General features: G+C 43.2%; 2 long non-coding RNA genes across 2 annotated transcripts in view; both read right to left on the reverse strand.

Moving 5' to 3' along the window:
• Positions 1-10,000, reverse strand: part of LOC138981633 (uncharacterized) — an 89,183-nt gene that overhangs the window by 21,918 nt on the left and 57,265 nt on the right. The gene's annotated exons all lie outside the window — the stretch shown is intronic.
• The window catches only part of LOC138981628 (uncharacterized), a 4,493-nt gene continuing 2,000 nt past the window's right edge, over positions 7,508-10,000 (reverse strand). The window contains exon 2 of the long non-coding RNA XR_011460676.1: positions 7,508-9,110. This is a non-coding gene — a long non-coding RNA (uncharacterized lncRNA). The remainder of the gene's footprint in view (positions 9,111-10,000) is intronic.

Below are 10,000 nucleotides of genomic sequence, written 5' to 3' on the forward strand. Positions count from 1 at the left end.
ACATGACCCTTAACAAACATATATCTTTAGTCTGTAGAGCAGCCTATTTTGAGCTTCGTAAGATAAGCACCATTCGCCACACACTCTCCTCTCAAACAACTAACACTCTTGTCTGTGCCTTTGTTCTTTCTAAACTTGACTACTGCAACTCTCTTCTCTCTGGCTGTCCTCTGTACCTCCTGCATAAACTACAAAAAGTCCAAAACTCGGCAGCACGCCTCATTCTTAAAGCACGAAAACGAGATCACGCAACACCACTTCTTCACACACTGCACTGGTTACCTATTCAAGCCCGCATTGACTACAAACTGTCCACCCTCTGCTTTAACTTCTTTTCTGGCTCGTCTCCTGCTTACTTCTCTGAACTGCTCACCGTCTATTCTCCAGCAAGACAACTCCGTGCCTCTTCTGACCGTCGCATCCTTACCATTTCACACACCAAAACCAAAACATACGGACAACGCACTTTTAGTTTCTGCGCACCCACACAATGGAATTCTCTCCCCTTTCACATCCGCCACTTTCAGTCACCCCAAGCATTCAAACGAGCACTTAAAACGCACCTCTTCAAGAAATACAACCCCTGATTTTGTTTTCTCAGTCCATCAGTTGGCTACATGTAGTGTATTTGTTGTTTTAGTGATAATGTATATAAACATCTAGGACTGTTTTCAGCATTGTTGATAACATGTTCTGTTTGATTAAGGGTATTCAGCTGGTATTTCCTTGTTTTTTACTACCTATTTTTATTCATGTTTTTATTAATTAGTTAGTGGAAGAATCTTTTGTAATGTATGTTTGATGGTGTATGCTTTTAATTAAGCGTTGTTAACTATGAATGTAGATGTAAATGCTGGTATAACTGTGTTTTGATTTTAAATGTGTCAAGCGCAAAGAGCATACTTGTAAAGTTATGATGTTGCGCTATATAAATGCTCATTTATTATTATTATTATTATTATTATTATTATTATTATTATTATTATTATTATTATTATTCTATCTGATGGTGTCATGGTTGGCGTTGATGCGTGGTACCATGGTTTGTCAGAGTGCGCCGTGCAGCCCAGTACCTCGGTCTTCAGCACTCGAGGTTTCTGTCGGGGTTACCTCACCCTTAGCTCATGGCCCGTACGTCCTACCCTGAGAGCACAGGGGGGAGGATTTGCCGGGATCCCACCCGGAGCTAGGGTTTTAATGCGCCCATAATCGCAATAGATGAGTCCCGTCGAAGGGCGATGGAGCATTTCGAAGAGAGTAGCAGTGCCGCCTGCTACCCCACTCCACCCTGGTAGGAAACACCGCCAGTTTGGTCCACGGCCGCAAGCGGCTGGTCTTCATTTCTGAAGTCCGTTCCCCTCTCCGCCACCCGGGGACGCGCTGGGTTGGGGGTGGTCGCCCCACTGAAAATCCCACACTGGGTTAAAAAGTTCAGCCTGTCCCAGACAATGTTGGATATAAACGTACACATATCTTTAAAAACAATCTTTTCTCTCCGCTGTAAAGCTGAAATAGGAGCATGATTCAACTCATATCACTCACAACATTGTACTTTGATTGTCTTCCCACAACGACTATCCATGAGTCATATACAAATGAGTCCAAAACCAATCATTCCAAAACAAATAGCTTTCCAAACATTTGAGCTGATGCAATCTCCTCCTCCTCCTCCCCCCCCCCCCCTTTTTCCTCCCTCTCCCATATCCCCCTCTGCGTCCCCCTCCCCCCTCATTTTGATGGAAGGTTTACTTATACAGGTTCTGGCATAAAGCCGAGTCAACCGCTCAGAATCTTTCCCGAGTGATACGGATCGAAGAGAAAAGCATTGGAGCAAGATTATTGGTCAACAGATTGAGCAAACTTTTTACCCTTACTTTTCCATCTAATCACAAACTCACCTCAAAGTTCAAAAGGCCAGACGAATTCATATGGATGTGGAATGGTGTGGATAAAAAGAGATAAAAGTTCATTCATTGTGGCAGTGATGTTGACGAGAAATGGGAAGTTTGTTTCCGGACTTTCACTTTCTATGATTAAAATTTGTACAGTACTGCCGAGTTACTGCTGCCCTAATTTCTGGTTTCTGTGCTCTCTAAGTCTAACCAACGGCAAGAGTTCAGAAAAGTTATCTGCCATTTTTGTATCGTTAGAAATGTTGCGTGTGTGTGTGTGTGTGTGTGTGTGTGTGTGTGTGTGTGTGTGCGTGCGTGCGTGCGTGCGTGTGTGTGTGTATACGGGAGTGCGTGCGGGCGTTCGTGCGTGCGTATATTATTGTGTGTATTAGTGTGCGTCTGTACGTGGGTATGCGTGCGGGCGTTTGCTTAATTAGGCGCACGCCTTTTTGTCTATGCTCGCAGTGCGCATTCGTGTGTGTGCTTTGCTCCAGCAAATCTTCTTTCACTTTTCCCATGTAGCCTTTAGGACCTTTCCTTCGTTTTGATGAATATCCCGTGTGTCTACTTGCGCTGCTGTCTGAAATCTCCGCCTTCCGACAAAAGAAACATTTCAACCTTGTATCAGCTAGCACGGCTAACGATTGGAGAACACATTTTCAGAATTGTGTCACGCATTGGCATCCCTTAAAACCTTTTAAAAACAAGAAGATTTTTTTTTAAAGTGCAACACAAATGCATGAACACTAAAAAAAAGGGGAAAACTTTTCAAAAATGTTACGCGGCGCTGGGCTCCGTCGTTTCAAAAGCTACATACACACACACATTCACGCATGCATGCATGCATGTACACACACTCACACACACACACACACACACACACACACACACATACACACACACACACATACACACACACACACATACACACGCATGTTGCACCACACTTTGAAGTAATCCCACACTTTGAAGTAAATTACTTCAAAGTGTGGGGATGTGCCCCACACTTTGAAGTAAACCCATTTTTTACTTCAAAGTGTGGGGGGATCTTCCCACACTTTGAAGTAACTTACTTCATAGCGTGGGACTTTTGCATCGCCTGTTTGAGTCTGATGATTTTGTCCAAAAAAATGGCAAAGTCTTTTGGATGAGTGAACAGAAAAAGTGAGCGAGCCAAGAAACATAGTGATGTTTGTTATCAGGCTGCAATGTCCCATTGGCATTGTTGAGTGTGACGAAATCTCGTGGTGACGATTTTAAAACATGTTGGGTCATGCGGAGACTATCTGTGAACAATTGGGCTAATTCGGCACGATTTTACAAGCATGGGATCACTGTAAAAAGCCCCCCCTACGACATTTCTCCACAAAATGTCCCCACTGTCACAATTTCCCGCCAAATGTCCGCAACTGCGATAATTTACCGCCAAATATTCCAACTGCGACAAATCCCCGCCAGATGTCCCAGCTACGATAATTCCCACCAAAATGTCCCCACTACGACATTTCCCCGTAGTAAAGGCATTTCAAGGGAGAATTGTCGCAGTGGGGACATTTGGCGGGGAATTGTCGTAGTCGGTTGAACATTTGGCGGGGAATTACTGCAGTTGCGGACAATTGGCGACGAATTGTCGTAGTGGGGCCGTTTGGAGGGGAATTGTCGTAGTGGGAGGCATTTGGCGGGGAATTGTCGTAGTGTGGACATTTGGCGGGGAATTACCGCATTTGTGGACATTTGGCGACGAATTGTTGTAGTGGGGCCGTTGGGGGGGGGGGGGGAGGATTGTCGCAGTTGGGACATTTCCAGGGAGGACTGTCGCAGTGGGGACATTTGGCAGGGAATTGTCGCAGTGGGGGACACTTCGTGGGGAATTGTCGCAGTAGGGATTTTTGGCGAGTACTTGTCGAAGGGGGAGACATTTGGCGGGGAATTGTCGTAGTGGGGCCATTTGGCGACTAATTGTCGTAGTGGGGCCGTTTGGCGACGAACTGTCGTAGTGGGGACATCTGGCGGGTAATTGTCGCAGCGGAGGACACTTGGTGGGGAGTTGTTGCAGTGGGGATATTTTGCGGGGAATTGTCGTAGTGGGGACATTTGGCGGGGAATTGTCGTACTGGGAACATTTGAAGACGAATTGTCGTAGTGGGGACGTTGGGCGGGGAATTGTCGCAGTGGAGGCCATTTGGCGGGGAATTGTCGTAGTGGGAACATTTGGCGGGGAAATGTCGCAGTGGGAGACACTTGGTGTGAAATTGTCGTAGTGGGGACATTTTGGCGGGGAAATGTCGCAGTGGGAGACACTTGGTGGGGAATTGTCGCAGTGGGGGACATTTGGCGGGTAGTTGTCGTAGTGGGGGCATTTGGCGGGGAACTGTCGTGGTGGGGACATTTTCCAGGGCGAGTGGCAACATTTCACGGGGAATTGTCGCAGTTGGGATATTCAGCGGGGAATTATCGCAGTTGGTATATTTGGAGAAGAATTATCGCAGATGCAGACATTTGGCGGGAAATTGCGACAGTGGGGACATTTGGTGGGGGAGTTGTCGTAGTGGGGACATGTTCCAGGGCGCCCATGCTTGTAAAATCGTGCCGAATGAGCCCGAGTGTTCTCAGATAGTCTCCGCGTGACCCCACATGTTCTAAAATCGTCACCACGTGTTTTCGTCACACTCAACAATAGGTCATTGCTTTGGGTTGATAATAAACATCACTGTGTTTCTTGGCTCGCTCACTTTTTCTGTTCACTCATCCAAAAAGACTTTGCCATTTTTTTTTACAAAATCATCAGGCTCAAACAGGCGATGCAAAAGTCCCACGCTTTGAAGTAAGTTACTTCAAAGTGTGGGAAGATCCCCCCACACTTTGAAGTAAAAACTGAGTTTACTTCAAAGTGTGGGAAGATCCCCCCACACTTTGAAGTAAAAAATGGGTTTACTTCAAAGTGTGGGGCACATCCCCAAAGTGCCCCACACTTTGAAGTAATTTACTTCAAAGTGTGGGATTACTTCAAAGTGTGGTGCAACACACGCACATAAGTTGCTTAGATAACTGAGGATCCGGATAACGGTCATTTTTCTGTCTAGCTTTCCATGCGTTGCTCTTCGTCCAAGAATGGCGAAATAAAGGTTAGAACTGCTTTTTTTATGAGAAGATTTACATCGTTCTGTAAACCATTTGAGGCAGACTGGGGCTTAAATTATTACTTTCTAACGTTAGTGTCCTGTTTCCCGTGGTTGGTATTACACTGACGAGAATAGCACCTTTTCTGTCAAATTCTCACCTGTTGGTCTCTGTCATTAGAAGGACGGTGCAGTTTGAGGACCCCGTCCTTGTGCAGAAATAGAACGCAAAAAGAACAAGAAATTTTATATGCCATATCAGAAAAAGAATTGATCTTTAAAAGAGTTCACCACGCTGTTATTTTCTTGTGTGAGTGGTCTTTACCTCATGGTTTGTATTACAGCGGAGGAGGATCGCTTTTTCGCCATACGTTGACCACTCGCTCTTTGTCAATAACACTGGTTCGTAATTGAAAAAGACAAAATATCGTTGGCGAGGAGGAGGAGGAGGAGAAGAAAAGAGAGAGAGAGAGAGAGAGAGAGAGAGAGAGAGAGAGAGAGAGAGAGAGAGAGAGAGAGAGAGAGAGAGAGAGACAGAGACACAGAGACAGAGACAGAGACAGAGAGAGACATACAGAGACACACAGAGACATAGACAGAGACACAGAGACATAGACAGTGACAAAGAGCCAGAGGAAGACACAGAGACAGAGAGGCAGACAGGCAGACAGACAGACAGATAGAGAATGACAGATAAAGATAGAAGACATGAGTCCTCGCTTCAGTGGCTTTCGTCAATGGCGTGCATTGAGGGGAATGGTTGCTTTTTTTCTCAAGCTTTGCTCCCACTTGTTCTCTGTTCAAGAATAAAGACAACTGCGTTTTGGCTTCAAGGCATATAATTATGTACCTAGATCAACGTTGTAAAAGAAACATCTGAAAGTCAGCAGAGACTTTCTTCCGAGATTATGTATGACGGCTGGCTTGTGTTCTTGTCGGACTAGAAACAAAGGATCAGGACTACGACCTTGGCCATCAGTGCGATCAATGCAAACAATGTATTTTAAAAATATATTTACAAAAAAAGAACCAGCGAGAAAATCTACTTGATGTGCTCTTTTTCTTTGTTCTTTCTGTTTGTTTGTTGTTTTGTTTTGCTTTGTTGGAGATGGGCAGGAAGGGGGGGGGGGGGGCTTTCAAAGAGCACAGAAGCTTTTAAGCGCACAACTTCTGACGCCATTGTTTTGTGACAACACGTGGTGGGAACAAGTTAGGCAAAACCCTGACCTTCGTCATCCACACAAAAATCGCTGTCAAGAAAGTTACAACAGCAAGCGCAAGAAATCAATGGGAAGATTTCCTTCCTTTTCTTTCTCTGTTTCCTTTTTTGTCTATTTTGCTTTTCTCTCTCTCTCTCTCTCTCTCTCTCTCTCTCTCTCTCTCTCTCTCTCTCTCTCTCTCTCTCTCTCTCTCTCTCTCTACCCCCCCCCAACTCGTGCATCACAAAGGTGTTTGTGTGGACCCGCTTAAGTGCAGTGATGGTGTTCAGTCTCTCGTTTGTTCTCGTAAGGTCGCGCGCGGCTTGTACTTGCTATTTTTGGACCTACGCCTGAATTAAAACCTCTCGAGCTGACATTTACGATGTTTTCCGGAGTTCTGAGTTAGATATTTGTTCAGGCTTTGCTTATCCTGCTGCTTGTTGTGTAGACTCCTGGGTGCTCTACTTGTTTTCCTTACGTAATCCTGTCACTATTTGGACGGTGCATCAAAGTAGTTGGTCTTCGAATTGTGAAATTGTTTCTATAAGGAGAAAATCTCTTGTTTACGCGAGTTCCAAAAGAAGAAACACGATTAGGCATTTCATTACTTTCTTATATATATATACACACTTTTAATGTTTTGTTCTTTTTGCATGTCTGCGATACCCGGCTGCCTTTCCTGTTTTCCCAGTGTTGCTGCTTTTAAAACCTATTTTCCGCTGTTTTCGAGTCACCGCCAGCATTTTCCGCATTCATTATCATCACTACTTTATTATTAGTTCAAAGAAGCTTATCCCACTGATTTAATTACAAACATAAACGAGAACTTACCCAGTAAGTCGAAGTTTGTGTAGAATTCCATGAGTGTAGTTTATAGAAACGGAGGGATATATGAGATGCGCATGCCGGAAGTCGCCATACTTTAACGCTCAGATCAATTAAGGAACGACCCTTGATTGATCTAATACATTTTGTGTAACCAAAACAATTAAATGTTTTTTCTTGAAAAGTAATTGTCTCCCTTAGCAGATCTATACTGCTGACACTATTTTGCATTATCTGCAAACCAGTTAATTGGGAAGGGCATAATAGCTGTACGGGAGGGCATATATCCCTCCGTTTCTATAAACTACACTCATGGAATTCTACACAAACTTCGACTTACTGGGTAAGTTCTCGTTTATGTTTGTAATTCCATATCATGTAGCTTACCGAAACTACAGGATATACGAGATTTCAAAGTTGGTTTCACAAAATAGCATTGATTGTTCACACATACAATTGTTAACACATCATATGAGTTGTCGCCCTGCGTGAGTTAATGTTTATTTTCTTTAAACATGTTCTTCAAGAGCTCACCGGCAACATAACAAATATGTCTGATTCAGACAAAATAATTTTTCAAACAAATGTGACAGAACATTTAGTTTTTCAAGATACCACTTGATTAAATCACTAGAATACTTGGAAACAATTCAACCAAATAAAAAGTTTTGAAAAACATCTTGTTTTCCTTCTCTCAATGACTTACTAGATCTAGTCACAACCAAACATGATTAATATTGGCAACTGGTATATCCATACCATTACCAAACATGATCTATGCATAGCATTTCACTTGCATTTCAAACCACAAACATCCAAAGGTTATCTACCATCGTTTGGATTTCAGCTTCACTGAGTTAACACAACCAATGAGTTCAGTTTTTCTTGTAAGCGAAATAATTCAAAAGAGAATTCTTTTCTCCTCGCCTAGTTTGCTGCTCATTTTCTACAGGTCGCTTATAAAATTTGAAGAAAGTTTTCGCATTTGACCATCCAGCCGACTTTAAAATGTCATCAATAGAAAAACCACTATTCAACATAGCAGATGCTGACGCTCCCCTGAAACTGTGTGACGTGAATTTACAAATATCAGCGTCAGCGAGGACATCTTTCAACCACCTTGAAACAGTGTCTTTACTTGCAGGCCCAAACGGCCGTACGTAACAAAGCAACAGTTGGTCATTGTTTTTCCTCAACTCTGTTGTACGCTTGATATATTCAAGTAAACAGTTTACAACACACAATTTTAGATCTGTGTATTTGTGTAATTCGAGGGCTTGTTGGTGATGTCCAGGTCTTGTATGCTTTAACTTGTCAACCACCTGAATAGTGCATCCTGTCTCATGAAACTGAAGACAGCTAAGCTTAACAAAATGAATGGTTTGGACCCTCTGCGCAGTTGTTATCAAAAGCAGAGCACAAAGTTTCTTTGTCAACTCTTTCAAAGACAATTTTGAATTGTGTTCTTTCCTTTTGAAATGTTCTAATAACACTGACACATCCCATGTTGCCTTGTATCTTGGTAAAGGTGTTCTCATTTCAAATACACCCTTCATGAACCTTGTCACCTTTGGGTGCGTACCTATCGACCTTTCTTGGTCATAATGCATGACAGTAGAAATTGCACTACGTGCAGTATTGATGGCACTGTAGCCAAGCCCCTCTTCAAAAAGTTCAGTGAGGAAAGTCAGTACCAATCCTACAGTTGGATGAAAGGGATTACTGTTTCTTGTAGAACAAAACAATTGCCAGCGCGCAAGATATGATGCATATTGTCTTTTCGTTGACTCTCTCCACGATGCACACACAATGTCACATGTTCTGCCATGAAATCCTTGTGCTTGGACGGCTTGCCTGATAATTGAACTGCGAGTAGTTGCAGTTTGTGATGAAGAGGATGGGCTGCCTCTGAGTGCGGCAGTTGCAGAGTTGTCTTTCCCTGAGGTAAGCGAACAGGCTGCTGTATCAGAAGATTCAGCATTTGGGGAAACCACACTGCTGTTGGCCAGTGGGGAATGATGAACATACCCTCGGCTTGGTCTGCTTCCAGTTTGCAGAGAGTTTTCTGGATCAAACTGAAAGGGGGAAATGCATAAACATTATCCCACACGCTCCAGTTTACAGTAAAAGCATCCACAGCAATGGAGTCTGGATCTGGGCCCCAAGAAATAAATGGTTTGATTTGGCAATTTAGCCTAGATGCAAACAAATCAATATGAGGCTGTGAAAACTTCAAAAACAGCTTTTCAAAGATTTTTGGGTTTAACATCCATTCTGTTCTGTCATTGAATTGTCTTGATTTTCTATCAGCCTCAATGTTCAGTTTTCCAGGAATATAGGTTATTGTCAACTCTATATCTCTGTTTCTGCACCAGATCCAAATCTGCTTTGCTATTTCATTACACTCTCTTGAGCGAGAACCACCCATATTCTTGACATAGGTTACAGCACACACATTGTCACACATGAGTTTTATATGTCTACCAGTGACGTCTTTTTCAAAGCACCGCAGTCCATATTTAATGGCTAACAGTTCAAGTGCATTTATGTGCATGTCTTTTTCTTGCTCATTCCACCTTCCCCCAGTTGATTTTGTATCACAAACTGCTCCCCATCCACCAGATGTAGAAGCGTCAGTTTTCATTTCCAGGGAAGGCGGTTTCACTTTGAGTGGGTAATAGCTTGTGGTCACATTGGCAATCCACCATTCAAGATCTCTCTTTGCTTTCTTTGTCATACTCATAATGGCATCAAAATTGCCAGCATTCACTTTCAAAGCTTTGGTCTTCAACCTCTCAAGCTGTCTATAGTGGAGTGGTCCCCATTTTACCCCTGGAAAAGCTGCCACAAGCTTTCCAATCACCTGTGCCAGTTCTCGTACAGAAAAAACTTTCTTCTGCATTAAACCAAGACAAGCTGATTTGATCTTGTTTATCTTATCCTCTGACAATGTAACAGTCATTTT

This window comes from Littorina saxatilis, linkage group LG12 (assembly GCF_037325665.1).
Source record: "Littorina saxatilis isolate snail1 linkage group LG12, US_GU_Lsax_2.0, whole genome shotgun sequence".
Taxonomy (NCBI): domain Eukaryota; kingdom Metazoa; phylum Mollusca; class Gastropoda; order Littorinimorpha; family Littorinidae; genus Littorina; species Littorina saxatilis.